At 32.9% G+C, this 24,321-nt stretch overlaps 1 protein-coding gene across 1 annotated transcript in view; it reads right to left on the bottom strand.

Moving 5' to 3' along the window:
* LOC115452486 (thyrotropin-releasing hormone receptor) overlaps positions 1 to 8,071 on the bottom strand; it is an 87,891-nt gene extending 79,820 nt beyond the window's left edge. The window contains exon 1 of the mRNA XM_037440165.1: positions 7,913 to 8,071. The gene's annotated coding sequence lies outside the window, so the exon portion shown is untranslated. The remainder of the gene's footprint in view (positions 1 to 7,912) is intronic.
* Between the last annotated feature and the right edge of the window lie 16,250 nt (positions 8,072 to 24,321).

Below are 24,321 nucleotides of genomic sequence, written 5' to 3'. Positions count from 1 at the left end.
TACAATTACGCGTAAGTGCAGTAGAGGTTATGTTTGTTATAGTAAACGTGTATGTCATGGATTTATAGTGTATTACAATGCGTCCTAAATATGTTCGGTGTTATTAAAAAAAAACATTTCAACGATTGGTATACTAGACTTACAGCCGGTTTTAATAAATATCAATCTCAATCTTCAACTCGATTTCGAGACTGAACCAATCAAAATGACTCATTTGTATATCATAAATACTTTGTTCTGATTGGTCTGTTTTTGAGATAGATCGAAAGAAGACTGCGATGGTTTATGAAAATAACGGTCAAGCGACAATTTGTTTCAAATAAATTAAGTCTGAAAAACGAAGCAAAATGTGTTGCTTGTGATCCTAAATATGTATAAAATTCAATGTCGCAAAATTGTCGCTTAAGTTAATAACCTATCAACCGCCCAACTTCATATTATTATAAAATCCAGCCCTATTTAAAAACTTAAAAAAGGAACGTAACAATAAAAACTTTATTCCACTAATATAAAAATATTTCTAAGTTACACCTTTCTGCGGCATTTGTAAAGTAACATAAAAATACACAATTATTATTTATTGTTTTTGTTTTAAACTTTATATAATACAAACGATTGATGTTTTAAAAGTTTTTTAATGGATACTGTTACTACTAACCCTTAAATATTCACTAATTTCTTCTTAACTGCATTAGAAAAATATTTTCTTCGGGTTAAATTATGTCATCTGAACACAAATATTTAAAAATAAATGTAAGAAACTTTACCATTTTCAATATTTAAGATAAATTTTGGTTTCGTCTCGGTAAATAAAAATAAAACTAAATAAATAAAAATAAGTCCACAAATAAAAATTTAAATTTGATAAAAAAAGGTCTCCCAGTGGACCTATTAAATCAGCGATGGACTTTGCAATTTATCACTAAGCTACAAAAAGAGCTTTAAAAGAAATTGGGCCAATCACCGATGAATCTCAGATGGCCTCAAAGAAAGTGAAATCTCCTCCGAACTGGATTTAATCAAACGATAGAATACGCGTGCGAATGTCTGCGGATCTACTCTTAAACACCAACAATTTAATTTGACAAAATTCAAATCTTCTGAATGATTTTATTATAAAATAAATGGATTGTTCTCATTATCATTTTTGGTTATAAATAAAAAAAATATTAAAAATAGCTCATAATTTACATTTTGCACGGAAAAATAATACGAGACGTAATGGGATTCTAATATCGTAAATGTTGTCTCTGGGTTAATCATAACATTAAGAGGATTAACTAATCTTTCTATCTACCAAGCCAATCCAGCGATGGTATCTAGCCTAAACAGTAAACATCCACCAGTAATATACTATAAACATACTAATCTAATTATAACTTAATTCTTGCAGCTTACATTTAATTATCTTTTCTTTTCATTAATATAACATTATCTTTTCTTTTAACAGACATTTAAAGTGAACATTATTCCAATCGTATAATACTTTAATTAACAACTTAAAAAGACTCCCACGATAGCATTTAAGAAATAGACTCAAAGGCAAAAGCTGAATAGCTTTTAGAAACACTTAAAAAAAAACTGAATTACTTATTTAGTCCTTTGTAAAAATCAATTTAATTTCTCAAGGTTGTCATCCAATTTTACGAGTATTCGAACAAAACTTCGGAGTAGTGTAGCACGAAAAGTAGAAAAGATTTTTTACGACAAACAAATTTTTTATTTAGGTAAAATGAGTGCGTAAAAGTTGGCACAGGATAGGGGTTGGCCCCGTGTTTTATTGTATACAATATTTAGGCCGCTTGGAGAACACTTGTTTTATATGCCCGCAGTGTCAAGATGCAGTGTTGTGGTGTAGATAATTTTAACATATAAAGTAACTATTTTCTTCTAAAATATTGTGGCCTATATAAGCAGCGATGACCTATTTGGAAGTGCGCGCGACTGCCGAGACGAATGTCTGCAGGTTCAAAACAAGGGGACACACCTTTGACGTGACGTAAGTTATGTGTATTCTTTGTGAATTATCGCTTACTTTAACGGTGAAGGAAAATATTATGAGAAAACCTGTATACCTCAGAAATTATTTACAAGAATTTTGAGGATATGTGAAGTCTGCTAATCCGCACTAGGCCAGCGTAGTGGACTAAGGCCTAATCCCTCATTATTGTTATTATCATTGTGGCAAAATGAATACATTTTTCGAGTCATATTTTTATGGGATTATAACTTATAAGACATTCAGGATTGTTGATACTTGAATTGATGCAAATCGCTGTACGTGGAGGCTTGGCATGAAATTCCGTCCTTTTACGTAAACTGAATTCTTTTATTCATTAATATTTCTCTATAATAAATCAGAACCACATATATTGAGAAATAGTTTTTTTACAAGAAAATCTTTATGTAATTGGCTATTCGAAAATTCATTAATTTCCAAAAATAACTTCATCCATTGATCTCGGTTTTCAAGTTTTACAGCGCTGTTCTCAAAGCGGCCGCGGGTGCGCCACAAACGAATGTCTATGGCGATTAGTATCAATTCTGTACTCAATTGAACGGATTTATGGTCGCCCGTGCATGCCGGTCTGCGAGAGTTGCCTCACCGACGCGCCGGCGTGTAGGGTGACTACGTTTTATGTAATTTTCCGGATTTCTTGTCCTCACTATATGTAGTGTGTACCCTAGGTGTAGAATGTACAATTATATCAAACCTTTTGTATATTATATTATCTAGACGTTGGGCACGGTATGTAATATCATTCACAAATATATGTTTGTTTCAACATAAAATATTAAAGTAATATTTTTATTTTCAAACTAAGATATATAGCAATTATCAAAACACAATAGTCCATTAAAATTTAACAATGCCAAAGCTAAGTAGAAATACTAATAACAAATCGCTAAAAGATCAGATGGTTCAAAAAGTACTAGACTGACAATAGGAAATTGCGAGCCGGGTGATTGAAGTTTTTATCAATACGGGTTTCAGTAAAATTATCTCAAGCATAGATTCGACAAACAATTATAGGTGCGTTGCTTAAATCTAAAATCCAAATACAAGTACTTTTTTTTCATTAAAAAAATAAGTTTATAATTGACGTTTTAAACCAAAAACTATTTCGAACAGATTTATTCGAACAGACAGAATAGAACAAAGAGATTGGACCTCATACCACAGCTATGGAACAGACATTTTTTAACGCGCCGATAAATATTTGACAACCAAGTGACATTTTTTTATTCCTAAAAAGACAAGACATCAAATCTTTCACAACTAAGCTAGGAAAATTTTCTATTGTAAAATTTAATTGTTGATTTTAGTATTTGCCGCTATTTATTATTTATATTTCTCACCGTTTAAATCTTTCCTGAACTTCCACAAATATTTAAAGATTAAAATTAGTCAAATCGGTCCAGCCATTCTCGAGTTTTAACGAGACAAACGAATAGGAATTAATTTTTATATTTATAGATTATTGAGTTGTAGGTATTTTTGTCTCTCTCTCACAGCAAACCAGCATTAAGTGAAAGCTTGCTGTCACATCTCGTACACTAAGAGTTCTGGAAGCCGCGACAACCTATTATCCTATCTGGCACCTACTAATTATGGGTATTTATAGGTGTTTAATAACACTTAACATTAGATGACTGAGATATCAATTTACAGGTTATGCTATAAAGAATAAGATATATTCCATCATATTCATTAAAATTACAAACTATAAAATCCGTTCGGCAAATTTAATTAAAAACAATTACTCACACAAAACGAGCCGGATCGTATATTTATAAACAAATCAAATGAATCTAATACATTTGGCAAACTTTAAAACCAACAAAGATTTATACACTCGCACATTTATCTTAAACGCTATTGTTCTCTAGAATAACAAATGAACTTTCCACAGGCACAGTTCAGCGGACAATCCACGTCATACTGACATACGTTTATTGCCAGTAATAAAGTGAAGTAGGAGACATAAACGTCCAAACATATCAACTTGTATCTCAATTTTATACGCTGTCTAAAATCTAAATTCACGCGGAACTATTTAATTTTAATACAGTCTTATACATGTATAGATGTGTATGTGACTGCCACGATGGCGTAGTTGTAATGCGTATACGGTACGAGTACGACTACCGCGCTGAGGTCTTGGGTTCGAATCCCGGGTCGAGCCAGTAATAATTGTGATAGGTGTTTCCATCTTAAAAATTACACGTTGAAAAAAAGTGACCCTTAGATACTCCCAAAAGCACAAGTGAAGCCGTTGATCCTGATCTCTCTCTCTCTCTCTCGATCATGTCGGATGACCGTCTCACCGCGCTATGAAAAGAACAGAGAGTACACCTGTATACTACGCACATAATTGTGCGCTATAATATCTCCAGCGCACCGGGTTGTTCTCCATTGAAATTGGCCGCCGTGGCCGAAATTCGGCTAGGAGGGATGCATTCAGATGTATATATAATGATTTCACACATTAAATATGTCCACATCGTCATTCGTCCAAATTAGTCGATTCATATCTCGGTTTGTTAGTCGCACGTCGTTAAACCAAATCTGGGCTGAATATCTGACACTGGATAGCAATGAACACTGCTCATCCGAAATTAATGAATGACTAATGCAAATTGCAATACACTTCCAAGTAGTCTAGGAACGTTGGGTCGTAGAAACATATGCGGAAAAATACCGGCCCGATTCAAAGGAACTTTGCCCCACATATTCATTTTCACCCGATTTGTTTATGACGAAACGAGCACATATTTTAGCAACACGACCGATTAAATAATTGATTTTAATAGTAACATGATCCAATACAGTGAATTACCAAGCATTGCGTGGTATTGCACTAGGCTCGTCATCATAAACCTCAACAATTACTGTGATTTTATTAATAACTAAATTCCAGGAGTATCTCGATTATATACTTTATGATGGTAACACGAAATAAACGCATTATCCAACAGTTGTTTCGGCGTAATGAAGACGCATGAGGGGTCATGTTTTTATGAGAATAGGTCGCCATTGCGCTGACCAAATGGCTACTCGAATTGATACAATAACAATAAAATAAATCACTTATATATAGAAATTGATTATAGTTAAAAATTATGCACAAATATAATTTAGTAGGAAAGTTGAGTCAGTCTCTGTTTTGGAAACACACAAGTTTGCATGCCGAGTAGGGCTTTAGAGACCCGATAATGCCAATATTATAATATTTACAAATGCCTTCCGACATTAATGATTTCACTCCGCTGATTCGTGAATGCACATAAATTATCTTTGTATCATTAGCAAATAATTATTTATGAAACAGTTTCATTACAATATTATAAAATAGCACAAACTTTTCTACTTTTAACAAAGACTTCAAAAACAATTATTATATTCTTACCTTGTAACAGACGGTCAAAACTTTACGAACACGTTGCAAACAAAACCTAGTTATGGAACAAGAAACATCCTTGAAAATCTGTATTTAGACGCAGGGCAAGGGACTCATTATGCAAATACCTAGTGCGCTTAGTTCGAACGGACGATAGTTGAGATGCGGTTTAGTAACGCTATACTGCATGTGAGTAGCCGATTTCTATCCTTTGTTGAAAACACTGATCAGATACCGTCAAGCCCGCCTTTATCTTTCATAGAGTAGGATATAATTAAGTACACAATGGCCAAAGAAAGGTTAATACCACAAAAAAATGGTTAAGTGCAGTTAAATAACGGAATACTTCTAAATGATATTGAAAAATATAAAGTAAATATTACGGATAGCCGTCGCAAAGGGCCCGCTGGGACCAGCTTCCCCAGAGACATAGTTTAAATCTCCTCTTCTCTAAATAGTCGTTACTATATATATTTCATAATATTTATAAATAGCTTTATGAATTATCTTCTTATTTTAGTATTTCGATCAACGTGACCGTCTGATTGTATCAATGTTCATTTGTTTGACATCTATGTGGGCGCAAAAGTTGATTAAATAGAGTACATCGATTTGATTCCCACGGGACGAATGTTTGCGCGGTCGGTCAATATTTGTTGCGGACTTTGGTGTACCAAATTCGTCGTAGGTTAAGGTATTCCAAGGTAGAGAATTATTATGTGGAAGCTAGAGTTAACGCATAATAGCTAATAATCATATACAGTAAAACCCGTTTAAGACGATTATTAATTTGGAGTAAATATTAAATCGGATATTTATAATGTTATAGTAGAGTTATTATAATATTGTGTGTGTTTATAAATTACGTTACACTGTGGTATTACTATTTATAAATAAATTACTTAAAAGCGGTAATCGTTTAAAGCTTTTAACTGGACATTGAAATAAAGACCAGTCGTCCACGTTATGCATCATAATATGCTAGAAATAACGTTCTTACGTTTTGAAAGCAACTTGAATATTTTACTTGAATGTTAGAACTCATCGGAATTCTCACAGGCCGAGACAATCGTTCTCTCTTTACTTGCTTTGCCTCCATGGCAAGTTTCGTTAAAGACATAGAATTAATTGGTGTCTATTTAAAAAAAATTACGAAATCGTCTAATAAAAAATGTTTTGCGGTTCATACTTAAAAAAAACGCGTCTACAGATAGCGTGTTATAGGATGATGAATAGTATAAAGCTTGATGAATTATATGAAAACATGCCTCAAGTTGAAAGTGACATTAATTGGCGTAATATGTTGGAAATCGTATTAAGTGTGATCGTATTAAGCGGGTTTTACTGTATACGAATCTTTTTCCCTTTGTTCATAAACTTGTGATACCATTTAAATAAGAGGAATATGAAATACCGTCTGACATATTTTGTAATACAATGGTCATTCTTTATGCCACAAATGTCCCCAAGAATTGAAAAACAAAGAGAACAAGGCGAACTCGTCCGCGGGCCAACGTCATAACTACAAAATAAATCACTCTTAATATTTTTACAGCCGGAAAAATGATGTCTACTAAAAATTTTAATACACACTTTATCATAAATAAATAGCTTTTTTGCGAAAACACATTAACACAGCACTTTCCTTAGAAATTAAATATAGTACATTATAATAAATTACTCGTATGGAAATTGTCTGATATTATGAAGAAGAAAAAAAAATTGTGTGTTCTTAGTTGTATTTATTGCGACATTAGAGGTGGGTCACGACTTTCGGCACTTTTTCACATTTAAGTATAATATAAACATACGATTTTATTAAAATATTAATTTAGCCTTAAAAAATTTATAGCCTAGACTTTGAAGCGGTAGGGACACTCACATATTTAGTAAACCATAGTTAAATTTAACTAATTGCTGATATTCCCAAAGTTAACTAAGTTATGTCAGCTTATTATATACATAAATTCGTTTTTTAACCATTGAATAAAACATCAGTATTTAGTAAACTATAAGTAATAACACGATACTGGTTCCACTGCTTGAAAATCAATGTATTTCACTTACATCACAAACATCGCTAAGTTTTTACTCATTTGACGATATTTTTCATTACCGACCCATTGCAAACGCATTGGTATGTATGAAACTTATATCATACGAGGTACTTTGATAAGTCATATATTTTGCAATTCAATGGCGGTTTAAGAAGTCATTGAAAAGTGTTATATTTCTCTCTTCTCGTATATTTCCAAAAAAAACTAAGAAGTTAAAGTTGTCAACTTATTTATATAATTAAAAAATAATGGTAATATAAAATTAGAAATTATTAAAACACTAATAAATAATGCAATGTAAAAAAATAATATGATTTTTATAAACAGGCTGCATCTTCTAAAAAATCAGTAATAAATGTTTTGAAATCAATTTGTAAAAAGTCACCCGAATAAATAAATTTTACAATTATATCAATTGATAAACTTTTTGTAATTAATAAAAATAATACTCACATCCAAATTATTTTCTAAACACACAATAATGAACCACAAAAGCACATAAAAATAAAGAACACTTTCAAATAAAAATTTCCGATCTGTACACTTTACGAAATACGCGGTAAACTTTAAAAAGGAGCGGCAATCATCTCTCACACGTGTTCACTCGGCGCCAAACGCGCGGCAACTGAGTTGCGAGTTGTGAATTTTCACGCCTACTATACAATTTTTCATTTAGATCACGCGGGAAAGTCGCATTCGTTATGTATGTATGTATGTTTTACACGCATTGTCCGTAGCGTGGCGCTTTGGCAGCAAAAGCTTGTTTGAAAATACTGGCTGATATATTAACGAAATAAAATTATAGAAAAACAAAATAATTTATGAGATGGCTGTATGGATTTTTCCGTTGCGCTTTACGGAAATATAAAAGAGTTTTCGGAACATGGACTGGAATACTTTTCTTAGTAATAATATCTTAATTTGTATCTTATCTAACTTCTAACTAATATAAATGCGGAAGTTTGTAAAAGTGTATGGATGTTTAGATGGGTATCAGAAAGAAACGCAGAAACAGCTAAACGATTTTACGTGAAATATGGCTTGATTAACATATTAGCTACTTTTATCGCGGTGTATATCGTAGGAAGTAATTCAAATTTTCAATAATATTTCTTAAATAGATGGCGCTGACATTACTGTTGCTGGTGTGCTTTTAGGACATTTGTAGAAAATATATTTTATAAAAAAAAAATACTTTTACGAATAAAAATTAAGTAGTTAAAGTGCAGTGCAGTGTCAAGTGTAATAAGGTAGTGAAATCTATTGCAATGATTTCGAATAAATGGATGTCGACGATTATAAAACTATCCATCCCTTTTATCTATAGCGGGACATAACGTTATTTAGTCCTCCCCCTTCCAATTATCCCAAAAATTAACAAAAGTCTATAAAAAATATTTAATATACCACGTTGAAATTACAGATACGCTAGCCGGATTGTATGCAATACGTGACATGTCTCAGAAAGAAATGGCGCGCGACACATCAAAGACATGGAATATTATAATTTTGAAAGCGTGTTTTTTTTCTAAATTGAACCCGATTTACTTGTTATTCTACTAAAACGTGTACGATACATATTGGTTTTGAGTGGGCGTCATTGAGAAAAAGGTTCCGTTTTTCGAAAAGGTGACTCCTGAGTCCTGAAATTTGAAAAAAAAAGTGTCAGATGATTATTCTTGGATCGCTTTACTTGTAAAATATATATATTTATGACCGAATTTCGACTTTTCAAATCTGGAGAGGACCTTTACTTACAATAAATAAGTCCCAATCTTAAGGGATACTGAAATTGACGTATGTATGTACCTACAATTCAAAATCATTTATCTGTTGGTATAGTGGTCATAAAAAGCGGCGATAACCTATTTAGGTGTGGAACAGACTGCCGAAACGAATGTCCGCAGGTTCAAATCCCAACACCTCTGACTTTTCTAAAATTATGAATATATTCTTTGTGAATTATCGCTTGCTTTAACGGTGAAGGCAAACATCGTAAGGAAACCTGCATACCATAGAAGTTCTATATAAAAATTTTGAGGGTGTGTGAAGTCTACCAATCCGCACTAGGCCAGCGTGGTGGACTAAGGCCTAATCCCACTTAATAATAGAGGAAGCCCATGCCCCTTAGTGGATTAGTATATAATACAGAGCTCATATTATTATTGTAATGTTTATAAGCAAAATGCAACGGCCTGGCGCTGTAAACCATCACCGAACAATTAAAGATCTGTATGGATAGATTTATAACTAGTTAGGTATTTCGCGGAAAGTATTACAATTACGATGTATTTGCTACTAGTTGGATATATGACGTCAAGTTTCATGGTACATCCAATTTCACTTATAAACATTTAAAATGGTCCAAGATGATCTTTATAATCTGCTAGCTTGCTTGTGGCTTATTCCGCGTGAAAATTTTTTTCCGGGATAAAATTGTCTCGGGATAAAAAGTAGCCAATAGCACTCAGTCGTAATGTATTTTAGTATTAGTGAAATAAAATCAAAATCTGTTTAGTAGTTCCTGAGATTAGCACGTTTAATCAATTGAATTAACAAACAAAGAAACTCTTCAGGTTTATATATTAAGATTTTTAATACTACAGTATTGAAATATTATTTATAATACTGCTACATTAATATTGATATCTATTATCTATTATCGCAATAAATAAGGCATAAATACATTGCGATATCATCAAACGTCAATGTAAAATAAATGTCAAATACCTAATGCCACAATGGATCCCGTAATCAAATTACGCTTCGTCTGAATTGAGCATTATATTATTTTATCGATGCTGTTAAACGTCAGTGTGGACTTAGCTTTAGAAAAACGTTTTACATAAATTTATAAAGGTTGTCTCATGACGACCAGATATTTTCGAACGATAGCATTTTTGAAATTATTACTTATTGATAAAAAGTATATACAACATTTTTTTTTTTAATATACCATTATATAAATGTCAACTGTTTTTTCACGAAACTCTTCAATAAATTACAGACGTTGCGCACTAAATAGCAAATACAAAGAGCATTATAGCTTCCTCTACTAATATATGAATACAAACATTTCAGCCAAAGTCGGTGTTCGGTCATTGACGCCTAATATTCAATATACAAGAATCAAATACTTAATATTATGGCAAACTACGTCATGTTGTATCAAACTGCTGAATAATAAAAGATACTAATCCATACTTTTTTATAATAATATATTTATAAAACAAATTCAGGGTATGTGTAATCTTCTTTCTTAAATATTACACACTATTAGTATAAGTTATGATTGCTTTGATGGCGAACTTATATTGTGTACACGGTAAGTACCACATTCTACCCGAGCTGGATTTGAATCCCGGGTCGGGCAATGATATTGAGTATTTTTGTTCACTCTTAACCCGAAGTCTGAAATTTGTGTCCGTTATGGGTATAGGCTCGTCCTATCATATCATGGGACTGAATAGACATTATACGGTGGGTGTCAGTTGCACCTCTATCTACCCCTTTAGGGATAAAGGTGCGATATGCGTGTGTATACAAAAATATATTGTATAAAATATTACTTTGTATAATTTGACTCGTAAAAGAAACTTTCACAATGTGTTTGGGCAAATAATATTGGCATCAAATTAAACCAAATGGTTAGTAAAAAATAAAGGTTAACGTTTTGCCTACCTGCAAAGCTCGTAGAGCCCTCCGTAGCAATAAACGTAGCGTACTACAGTCGTAGACGGTCTTAATGCTATGAGGTTGTACTTAAAAGGTCTACGCCACGTGAGTAAATTCTTATCTTATGTTGGTACCCTAAAATCTTGATATACCTTTTACATAGTGTTGGTTATCCTTTATTGTTTTCGTTTTCATACATATTGTTAAATATACATTAGTTAATTATTGCACCAGAAAACTATGCTAATGTACCGTCAGCTACAAAAAAGCTGATCAAAATAAAAACTTCAAAATGCTTCTACACCGTAACTTGAATCAAAATATTCTTTTCTCTTTATTTAACATAAATTAAATCTTCTAAATATATTGTAGAAAGAAAAACGATTGTTGATGGGGACACAAAAGTTTAAAGCCGATTTAAACTTTTTGAATTTTGTTCAGCAACTTTTGGTAAGTAAATTTTTATAAATATCCCAGATTTGTATAAAATTACACTGATTTATCTTGCAACGGCATACGTTGTTGCTCAAATATAACTGTAGTTTAAAAGTTTTACATGCGTATTCAATTTAGGCACCCGAGCAATGGTGAAGGGATTCGATTCCTGCCGGCTTCCCTTTCGTAATTTATAAAAAATTTAATTATCACTAAACGAATTCCAGACCGCATTTATGCGTATTTTCAGTGGCGAAAGGTCCATACAACCCGATTCCTATCGGCTTCTCTTTTAGGTTTATTAACGTTTGTCTTAGTTTTCGATTTCAGTTAAATTGGCCGCGATGTGTTAACTAAGGCTTTATGTTAAAACAATGTTTTTGCATCGGGTTACCTTATGAAAAATTTCACTCTTCGCCACTAATACCTATAAGTCGAGTCGGGTATTCTTTCGGAAAACTTCATCCTTCGCCACTGCACCTAAGTAATACACTATATAATAATAACCCAAACTAAGAGTAATATATGACATTATAGGGACACACAAACTTCATTCAAACACGTATAACAATTCTTCAAATATTTATTTTGAAATTCACATCATTAAGCTACACCGATGGGAATATTTAAAAACGCCGTCAAAAGCAATAACAGTCACATAATTAACCTAATAGATATATTTACCGTCATCATTTTCCCCAAACGAAATTTATAGCAAATATTACGAAGAAAACACAACAAATCACAATGATTTACACAACCGACGAAATGCGAGATCTGTGTGTTTATTTGTTTACATTATTGTTATAGTTATGAAACTGGATCAAGGAATGTTCGGTTAGATTAACGGCGGTATTTTAATGTTTTTAATGTAGGCTTGTTGACGGTGTGACTACGAGTAGACGCGGCTGATCTGATAGAGTTGAAATTAACCTCTAGTATAATTTAGCGTCGCTTGAAAGCAATCATATCTAAACGACAAATATACAGAGAATTAATTATATAAATATTTAGAACCGCCACATTTTTCTACGTTGTTTGATCTAGACTTTGTAGCTTTAGGGCAATTATAATAGCATAAAATTATATTTTTTTAAATAAAGAGTTGTATTGTCCTATTGTGGACTTAACTGCTGCAAACTCTAAATTTACATAATATTGTGTCTAAACAATAATTTTAAAAAACTAAATAATTATGTTTTGAATTAAAAGTTATTGTACTATTTTCTCTATATGCACGCATTGTTGTTTATACCTTAAAGTAATTTTGAAAAAGCAACACTAGAATTTCTTGCCCGTCTTTCTCTGGTAAAAACTGTTTTGCGAGCTGGTGGCAGAGTTAATATTAACAGAATCTAAATACTGGATAACATTTTACAGTTTCAAATAAATTATTTCCGTTCATTTCAATTCGTGTAATCAGTGAAAAAAATGTTTTAAAAAATTATAAATCATGTTTAAAAAACTCAAATTATCGAAAGTCACGAAAATTCATATAATACTGGGTGTAACGTTTAGTAATTTTCTCACCATAGTGAAAAGAAAGACTTCTGTAATTATATCTATACAAATACAGACCAATTATATCGTGTCATCAAATTTATTCGCGGTTACATCCGCGGACATTTAATTTTACGTATCCTCTGTCAAACGGAGATCACTTCTAGGAAAATAGTACGAACGCAAAACATAAATCTAATTTGCGTCTAGTGTTCTAAGAAAATGGTATCAAAAGACAATCTTTTGTGAAAGTGACAAGTCATAAAACTAGTGTTAATAAAAAAATATCGTTTCCTCTCTATTATCTACTTCAAAGATTTTAAGGTAAGTTTTTGCCCATGGCTCCGCTCGCGTGGCAAGTATTATTATTAAATGTGAATTTTCTAGAACAATATCATTACCCAGGAAGCGAATCTGTGAAATGGCATGCGGTTATCGTAAACAAATATATACAAATATCCAAACATTATTATAAATTAATATTAGTTGCATATCTATGATAATGATAAAGTTTTGAAGATTATTTGTTTGTTTGAACTTCTGGTTCGAATTGAAAAAATATGTTATTGTTCGATAGCCCATTTATCGGTAAAGGCTACAGCCTTTACCGATATAACATTACGCTATAACCAATAGGAGCTGATTATAAATTAAAAAAATTGCAAATACGGAGAATATTTATTCCTTTTGTGATCTTCCTTTCCTCTTAAAATGCTCTAAAAAATATATTTTAAAACAAAGTTCCTGCCGCATCTGCCTGTCTGTCTGTACGCGATAAACTCAAAACTATCCAATGGATTTTGATAGAATTTCGTATGGAGATAGTTTGAGACCCTGAAAAGGACTACTACTCTCTATCCCGTGAAAATATATAGCAGGACTTTAATCCCGAAAACTCACTCAAAGCGAGCAAAAGTTACTAATATTATATGTATCTAGGTACTTACTTAATTCTTTATTGTATTAATCGAACCATTTAAAACAAACACATTGCAATGTTTTAATAAATTTCCACATAAAACATCCACTTTGATTCCCAAAATCTATAGTAGTATTAGAAGGTATTTTCATTGATCACAATACCATAGATAGATACGATACTTCAAATGTACAAATTGCAAATCCAACACGCAATTATTGATTTCTTAACTGGCTATTTTCCTATTGCATCACGGATGTCCTTTGGTTTAATTTAGTAATCATTTTAACCTTACTGTAATTATGATTATTTGATTGATTTTCAATCGTTACATTCAAGAATTAAAATAGATATTCATATATTGCAAAATTCTCATTACCAAAGTATACGAGAAAGTCTTATATGTGTGCAGAAATAGTAAATATAAATAACAAAAATATAAAAACAAAATGAATATTCAACAAAACGGAAACTAAGATCTGGGATAGCGTTGGCATAAATCAACTTTGTCCGTATCTGTTGACCGAGCACATTGCGACGTGTCGAAATAAAAAAAAATATTGTCTATGCTCGTAAACCTAGCACTGTTTATTAACCATAAAGTATAAAACAAATTCGCCATAAACAAATTGGAGAAATGACATTTATGTTTCAGTATTTCAATAACTATATGTTTTTATTATTTAACATATCTAACAAGGGGCTTAAACATTAAAACTGCATCAAATTATCATAATGCTAGACACGGCTCTCTAACAAATAAATGAAAATACTCGTATAACTTACATCTAACCATTCGTTTAATGTACTAAACTTCCATCTGTTTTTAGTATAAATTGGAAAGAAAAAAATATATAGATTTGATAAACTGCAAAGTAAACAAACACCACAGTTTCCAATAGTATTACCCATATCTTTGCGTAAAAAGTATGTATACGACCCACTTTCCCATACCACAACAGATTTCAAATTTCCATTAACACGACATTATTAAAGTGTAGCGTAGTTACAGTCAACTTGCCTCGCATCGTGACGCAATAAACGCTTCCCGTACACCATACTCGCCACATATTATATTTTATGTGTTCAACATAAAATCCGGCTTTATATTGGATGCCAATAAAGTATCGGGATTTTGGAGATCCGCGGGTATTGAAGTTTAACTTTTAAAAGTTGCATACGCTATAAATCTATCTACGATAGCCACCTGTCTACAATATGAATGGGCTGTTTCAACTGGAAACAGTAGGGTAGCAATATCAGTTAGATATTCTGGATATCACAGAGACTGAACGTGAATTAAAAACCCGCTGTAATATTTTCGCATGGAAAATGAGAGGTTGCCCATTCTTATACCATTCCTGATCCCTATTTCTTTCGGGCAAGCAGTTTTATCGAGTGTTTATGGGCAATGAAAATCACTTAACATCAAGTGAGCTAACTTTCTGTTAGTATATATTAAAAAAAATGCAATAATTATAATCGTTCTAAATTCTACAGGTGATAGACTAGGTGTAATTGTTGAAAAGTTATTTATCAATTATAAACGTCTAACAACGTAGAATGAACTTGCCTGAGTGACGTGGACGTAGACTGTTCCTACAGCCATAAAACTGTCAAAAATACTTATGGGTTAAGTGCTACACGTAACACGCCTACTTGCACATTTATTTTCAACCCTATGTACGCTACTTAATATGAATAATAACTAATAATCACCCGCCTATAACGTTTTTCAAACCGAAAGAAAACAGTGATTAGTTATTCCCGTGGGAACTTGAGTATAGAAATACACAAAGCGATGACTGCTACTTAGCTTCTCACATACTACTTATTGAATACTATTTAACTGAATACCGAGACTAGAGAGCCACTCATATTGTGGTAAGACATGACTTTCCATGAACAGTAATAACATGTTATCTAACACATGAAATGTTAAGTCTCATAATGTATGTTATTTTTTGAGTAAACTAACATAAAGTAATATACGGAACCCAAATTGGTCGCAGAGTTTCTTACGTAACGAGATAATCTTGAACACCAAAACAGATTGTTGGCTGATTAACTGGCGGGAAGAGACGAGATGTGGCGTGATTAATGTGCTGCGAGATAGGCGCTATTCGGTGGGATTGCGTGCGCATACCTGTGTTTATTTATTGTCTCCTGAAACCGGGCTGAGGGATTACTGCGGTATTTGGGTCTTCTTTAAATCCGTTTCTATTCTTTCTTAACGATTTCATAAACATTGCCCTAAATTAACCGCTGTTCTAGTATATCTACTATGTGTTGATTGATACTGTGGAAATTGTAGTTACGAAATAATAAGAATTACGTACCCTTAAAATTATATAATTTTTTCACTAATGTCTTCAAATGTTAATTTCAGGACCCGATTCGTAAAGTTGGAATAATATTGAAATGAAAACATTGCCTGGGACTTAAAAAAATGAAATGACACTGATGGAGCGAATGCAAATATTTTAGGCAATGGATTCAGATATTAATGTTCTATTTGTACTATACAACACTATCATTGGCATATTTAAGAGGGAACGGACAAGGGCAACGACCCCCCGCACCACTCTGGATTATATACGAATAAACACTTTTATATTCTAAAATCAACGATGCAGAATTGGTTACGCTATATTGCGATATAGAGCTGAATGAGGATTTTCATTGTTGGCACAATATAATATATCTTTGTAACATAAATATATAAACCCGTTATTGTTTGTTCCAACAATAAAAACCTTCTTTCTTTCTGTATGTACTTGTACGGGATTACTAGGACCATATATAAGATATTCCTAATTGGGCCTCAGAATTTAGTCCAAAACCAGAGCAAATAATAAGCTTTACAGACCAATGTTTTATGTGACTAATGATTCATATTTATTAAAATTTTGCTACGTGCCCGCTGCCTGTTCTATCCGCACTTCGCAGTATTTAATCATTGTTTGTCCTCGACCTCAATGTGACATCGGTATTGAAGATTCCCACGGCGCACTCAGGGAAAAATATTCAATTAACCTTTACTGTGAATCACTAGACATAACACTATACTGTCACTATATTTAATTTCTTTCCTACATCTCTTTAATAAATCTCTCTTGTAAATCATTAAATTCTAAATATACCATTGTCTTATTTTATGAAGACGTTTTTTTTATTAGTTCATGTCATGAGATGTAGCCTTATATAATGTGTAGATGTCAATATAACAGAAACATCCTATCAATCGTAATTACTAATAATTAAATACAAATCCAAGAATTTTTAAACCTAAACGATAAAATTCAATAAATTTTACGATATGGGTATCGGTTTTTAGATCTCTTTATTTGCAGCTGATAAAAGAATATTTATTTAAAAAATCTATAGCATCGTAAACAACTTTGTTTAAAGTTTTACTTTTTTTTTTTTCTCCATCTACCACAGATAATATAGTAATACTACCATTTATCTTATAAATAAGCCTTGTTTTTTCTCAGCAACAATGTTTTTTCTACGAGAACTAAGTGTACTTGATCATTTTCCACTAATAGCACTATTATTTGACGAAAATAAGAAGATAGTTTTATTTATAGCGTGGTATGTAAGCGTTTCTCTATATAAATAGTCTCGTAAATCTGTTGTGTAAAAAAACATTCTATTCAAGTGACTTTTGTGGTGTGGAGGGTGACATAGAGGTTAGAAGAAAAAATTTGGCGGGAATTTTGCGCGGGAAACTGTCGTTTTAATACCGAGTTGACTATAATACGCGGTTACGCGTTACGAAATTTTATTCTACCGCTGTATTACATAAAAAAACTATTATTATAAACGCAAAATTTCATGATGAACATGCAGGCTATAATTTCTGTTGAAAATTCATAGAATACCTACGTAGATAGCTACGAGAAGTAGGTAGTAATAATTATTTTTGGCGTGTAATAACCCCAAATTACATGTGTAAAAACGTTTACGACTTAAATATTATGATAGTTGTAATATAATACTTCGTTTTGCTACGGAGCAAAACTCAACGCTCAAAATTTATTTGGCAAACAATTACGACCTGAATTAGTTTCTTTACTATAACACTGCTACGATTTTGACAAGCACTAAAACAAAGGTAAAATCAAATTTTAAATAACAGTACCAAATATTACAACTCACATTTCAAATAGTTCTCAAATAAATTAGGTCAAGGTTATGATTGTATGAATTAACTTCTACAAGCGGGTCGCATACAATAATTTAAAATTGTGACACAACATTCTTGTTAACTTTATTAATATAATCTTACATGTATGTAAACATTTCTGTTTAAAAAGAAACTATTCCACTGGACTCGTCGTTTACATTCCCTGAAACAGTTTTCCTTAAGTTAAATCACAATCATTGACATTACTTTTCCTCAACCACACGTGCTTACGCATTTTATTCTAAAGGGAGGGCAGAGATGCACAAGTATTTCGTACGTTTTAAATTGTACACGAACCCCCATGTTCATAGACGTTATTTATCTAAGGACGTAGCATTGCTATGATAACAACTCTGTTTCTCAGCTTTGTTTATCTGATAGCCAACTAGATTCAAGTTGTATCTCAATATTAGCCAATCACAACGGCCCTATATCTACGCATTGCGAAGGCTGCCATGCCGTTAGCACTGAGAAACAGACTTATTATCACAGCAAAGATAGATCTTAGATAAATAACGCGTATAAATACGGGGAAAAGGATTTCGTAATGCTGAAACAAAATTATTTGTAAGGTGTATGTAATGTATTAGTGTGTCGCCCCTCAATAATTTTGGTGTTGCAATAAATTTATTACTTAAATATATTTGCGATCCCAACGTGGCTGGCCGACCGCCGAATATCACAGCTTTCTCACAATGTAACAAAGAACAGTAGGAACACATATTATTTTGCTCTGAGATGATCATCCCCTATGAACCACACATCAGAAGCCGCACGACGTAATATATAAGTAATTTCTGACCAAAATAGTCTGTGTCTTAAAAACTGGAACGATTATCAAAATTCTTAATGTCTTTTAATTACTTCGATGGCGTAGTTGTATGATGTATTACGAAATAACTGCAGTGCTGAGGTCTTGGGTTTCATCCCTGGGTCGACCAGTTACGACCCAGGGATTGAATGAGTTTTTCTACTCTGTATAAGTCCGGAATCTGAAATTTGTGCCCGATATGGCCACAGGCTCGCCCCCATCACATCATGGGACAATACACACACGCCGGACAGTGGATGCGCCAGTTACTTACCACTCCACCTACCTCTACGGGGATAAAAGGCGTAAGTTCTCTAAAATATCCTAAATATAAAAATAGTCCTTTTTACGCACCCAACCCTAAGAACGTCCTTGAATACTACCACTTATATTTTCTAAAGAAATTGCAAGATACATAACACGGTCGCCTACGATACAGGTTGTGCCTAGTGTAGGGACCGAGGTATAGTTTTTGTCTTATGATCTCAATTTAATATTATTAGTATGATACCACCTAATAGTTTATTGTCTTAGTTCATAAGGAAAATTGTATTTTTGGTAAATTTGATAAATAAATAAATTTAATCTAAACTGTCTTGAGAATTTTATAAATTATTAACCAATTTTTAACATAACCTACAGTCCCTTCACTACAGTTGACACTCTCCAATTCTAGGCCAGAATCCAGACGAGTCTAGCCCACCTGCCGCCTCGATGTCTGCGCTGGGCGGCGTCACACCACTAAATCCTGCCAGTTTAAATGGTGCTCGAATTATTTAAGATTTACGTCATGCAGTTAGTGATTTATAAACTGTTAACACCAGGAATAAGTGAATTGCAAATTGCATATTTCGTTTATGAAGTTAGAAACACCGAATTCAGACTCGAGAGGTTTCAATAGCAACATTATTATCTGCTAGTTGCTTCTCACTCTAACTCTGTGAGAGATCTTTCCAAAATTATTTTTTAAGTATACGCGAATCATTCGAATGTTAGACATCAATAAAACATTTTTTCCGATTTTATTGCGGTTTTCTGTATTATGATTTTCTTCCGTTTTTGAAAACTTTGCAGCTTTCATAATCATGGGGTGGACTGAGGTGTTGGTCTTCCGGAAAGGAAAAGTTGCACTATGTACCTACCTTTTACAATTATACAAAATTGTATAATTACAAATAAATGATTGATGAAAATTGTTTCATTTCGAGATCTTTCCAAACATAAATCTTACTATAATTAGTCGGAATAGAAAATAGCTTGTATGTTAATCCAGAGCTTGTAACATCTTCCCGTGTGCCAAATTCCATTCAAACCTGTTCAATAGTTTCCGCATTTACTTCAAACGTACAAATATTTTGAAAAACAATATAAGTAAAATTTCACAAATTATTAAATATTTCGATTGTACAAACTTTTTTCTAACTTGCACCAAATTATGTATGATACCGTACAAATAGGAAAAGTAGGTGAACATACGTCTCGAATCGCAGCCACTCTCGCCATATTTAACTAGAAAAGTTCTCACATGTTCCGTAAGAGTTATGCAAAATTGTGTGTACTGAGGAAATCTCGAAACGTCCCCGGAATTCGGAACCGTGTTAAAGGATTCTAGAAGTCATATTACCGGTGACATAGAGTTGAGATACTGACAGAGTTGTCTTGACTACCGATCTTCTTCGGTCAGACCTACTTCAGTCCGATATGGAGGCAACGCAGTATACTTTATGAAACATATAGCAGAAAAGCTTATAAGTTTTGCTCACGGTCGCCTAACTAAAATCAACCAGCATTAAAAAAATAGTATTAAGGAAATCCCTAAAATGTTGCTCGACCTGGAACTTCTAAACTCCGGCTTATACGCCTACGCTGCCACTAGATTTTAGGAAAATGAGATAACACTAATTTTAAGAATACAACTTCCAAGCATTTGCTAACTTTCTTATAAATCAAAATATGAATTAAAAAGCGCTTTGTATAATATGGTGATGCTAATCTATCATTAAAAAAAAATATTAAGAAGAAAATAATTTACTGCATTGCAAATGAATATAAAGTAAATTTATGACTAATTACTATCGAATAAAACCCGATTATATAATATTAATAAACACATAATTATACATTATTTATGAACAAAACAATGCCTATATATATTAATTTTATCACTTTAACAACGACTTACCCTACCAAATTGAATGGTAGTTAATTAATAGTCCTAAGTTGAGAATTCTACGAATGAATAAGTCTATATTTCGGCTCCCGTGTCTAGTTTATCTGACAAAACTGGATTCTGCAAATGGATTTTTTTTCTCGTTCACGTAACAACACAGCGCCTCTGATCTTTAAAATGGAAATTAGGCTCAGATTTTTTTTCAATTTTGGTATATACAAAATTTATTGGATATTTATCCATACTAATATTATAAAGCTGAAAAATTTGTTTGTTTAAACAAGCTAATCTCAGGAAGTACTATACCGATTTTAATTTTTTCACTAATGAGACGCTACATATATCCTGAGTGCTATAGGCTATTTTTTTACACTAATAGATATATAGCTAGATTATACCTGAATATTAGCTAGTCTTTGTTTATGAAGAGGGCTTTCGCAAGAGAAGGCCGAAATCATGAAAAAAAACTTTTAAATTAAAACAGATCAAACAACAATAATTTTATAACTCAAATCGATCAATGGACATTAGTGCTAGTATAAATACGATATATATAATACGATAACGAGACTGCCTCGGTGGCGTAGTTGTATTGCATGTCCGGTACAATAGCGCTCTGAGGTCCTGGGTTCGAATCCCGGGTCGGGCAAAGTGATATTTGGGTTTTTTCTGCTCAGTATCAGCCCGGAGTCTGGAATTTGTGCCCGATTTGGCGATAGGCTCGCCCCCTATCACATCATGGGACGGAACATACTTGGCGAAAAGTGGGTGCCCTAGTTGCGCCTCTGCATACCCCTTCGGGGATAAATGCGTGATGTTATGTATGTATGTATATAATACGATACGGTCCAAAAAAATGTTCATGTACGGGTGAGGAAAGTAAGGGTACAAGAATTTTTCCTATCTGTTAAATAGATGTCGACTAGTGCCGATGTGTAGATATTTTTACCTACAGAATGAATCAACCTTGGTGTTACCAGGGTCCTCAGAAAATTGTCGTTGGGGTGCCTGTGGGTAATTATTGGTAAAGAAAAAACCATTATATTCCCTTAAAACATCATATCTCTCTTTAACACTACACATAATGTGTGCGAGTGTTTGTCAACTAACATTGAGAAGAGAATATATTTAGATTCATCAAAATGGTTATCCGATTTCACAGCTCCAAAATTATAATAAAAATATTTACCTCTCTCTAATAGAAAATTACAAGACAAACAAAAATGACACAGAATAATCAACAAACTAATTCTACGCGCGTTTACACAACTTCAAATGTCATTTTCCAGCCAAAGATAATCCGTCAACGCCAGAAGTGCTAAACACTAGGTCAATATAGATATACATTACTGGTTTTATTTGTCTATTTTTAGACACTCTCACTAAAACTCACACTATGCCACCGATGGATAATGGGCGATGCGATATCGTAGGAGACATCACGCCTAAAGTCAAGCTGTTGATATAGTCCAAGTAACACGTGTCATAACAAAATGACACGAGATTTAATATATCGAGTGTCAAGTCCATTTACTGGTAGACTTATTCTGTTTTGTTACATTGGCGAGTGTCATTTTTTAGCTGTCTTGTTGAGCGAAAGATAGGCTGAAGTATCTGGAAAATATAGAAATAACAAAGATTTTTGCCCCATATTGTAAAATCTAATTCTTACGCCAAATAAATATACATTTTTATAATTACAAGAGGATTAACGAGTCATTAAACTTTGTTTTTAGTGAACTTTGTTGCTTGATAATGCATTTCGTTCTGTTGTAAATATGGTATATGTTCTTAGTAATTAAATAAAGTTAGTAAAAAGATGTTATTGACACGAGTGTTTATTTCGGACTAAAGAGAAGTAACTATGGCAAACAAAATACAATTAGTTCTAAAAATAGAACATATAAAAAAATAATAAGTCACGACGAAGGTTACAATCTCCAACAGCCGCCCTTAATCGCAGTTGTGACAGAAACAAAACAAATAAAATAATTAAGTTTCTAAACCTAAGTTAACTACACATCGTTTGTGTGCTAGAGGTCCGAGGGCCTTCGTTAGTACATCAGCAGGCATATCGTTACTTTTTATATATTCTAACTTAACAATATTATTAGATACCTTTTCCCTAATAAAGTGAAACCTAGTATCTATATGCTTCGTCCTGCTGTGGTGTACAGGATTTCGAACAAGATTAATGGCACTTTGGCTGTCAGAAGCTAAGTTAACTGAACAAAGTATACCTGTTATCTCGTATATAAACCGACGTAAGTAACACGCTTCCTTCGTGGCAGACGCTAATGCCATATATTCTGACTCGGCCGAACTTAACGCAACAGTAGGTTGCTTCTTGGATTTCCATGATACTGGACCTCCACTTAACTTGTAAACATAACCGGTGTATGACCTTCTGTCGATTGGACAGTTTGCCCAGTCTGCGTCACAAAAAAAAACCTTTAAATGGTTCTTCATTCTTATGACTTGACCATCCGTTCTTCTTGCCATATTATTTTAAACTAATGGAGTATCCACGGTCTTACACTCCTTCATATTAAACTTTTCTAATATAGAAAGAATATAATTCAGAGATCTTTTAATGAAAAATATCTCGACAAATCTTCTCAAAAATTCAAATTCTTGACAGTGTCAAATGTCAAATTAGATTTAAAGAAGACTATTATGTCATCAACAAAATTCCCAATATCATAAGTTCTTTACCATAGAGTTTGGTAGTTTAATTTTTGTAAATCCATTTACATGGTATAACCTTTTTGTTAGGTCTATCTACTAAATTCCATGTATGGAGTTTCCTTAAGGAACTATACTCACCATCCATATTATGGTGCCACTTATCAGCATCATCGGCATGAGTAGCTTCGTAATATGTCGTAGGTTCATTAGAATCTACCATTGACGTATTGTAAGCTTTATAAAAATTTGTTGTTTTTCTGTCTCTGGAAGGGTATCTGCGCTCAGGGTTCGATTCCTGTTCCAAATTCGCTGTCACTTCTTCCACACTAGGCAGCCTTAAGTCACTGAGAGACTCTCGCTCTTCCAGAGTCACTGACTCTTTTGCACTTTCTAGATTTACTGGTAAAGTTGCTTCAGCCGCCGGGCTGATACTCTCATCACAGTCATAGAATTGACAGTCATGATCAAACTC

The sequence above is a fragment of the Manduca sexta genome, chromosome 18, assembly GCF_014839805.1.
Source record: "Manduca sexta isolate Smith_Timp_Sample1 chromosome 18, JHU_Msex_v1.0, whole genome shotgun sequence".
In the NCBI taxonomy this organism is placed as follows: domain Eukaryota; kingdom Metazoa; phylum Arthropoda; class Insecta; order Lepidoptera; family Sphingidae; genus Manduca; species Manduca sexta.
The sequence above is the reverse complement of the archived record's forward strand: the minus strand, read 5'-3'. Positions and strand labels throughout refer to the sequence as shown.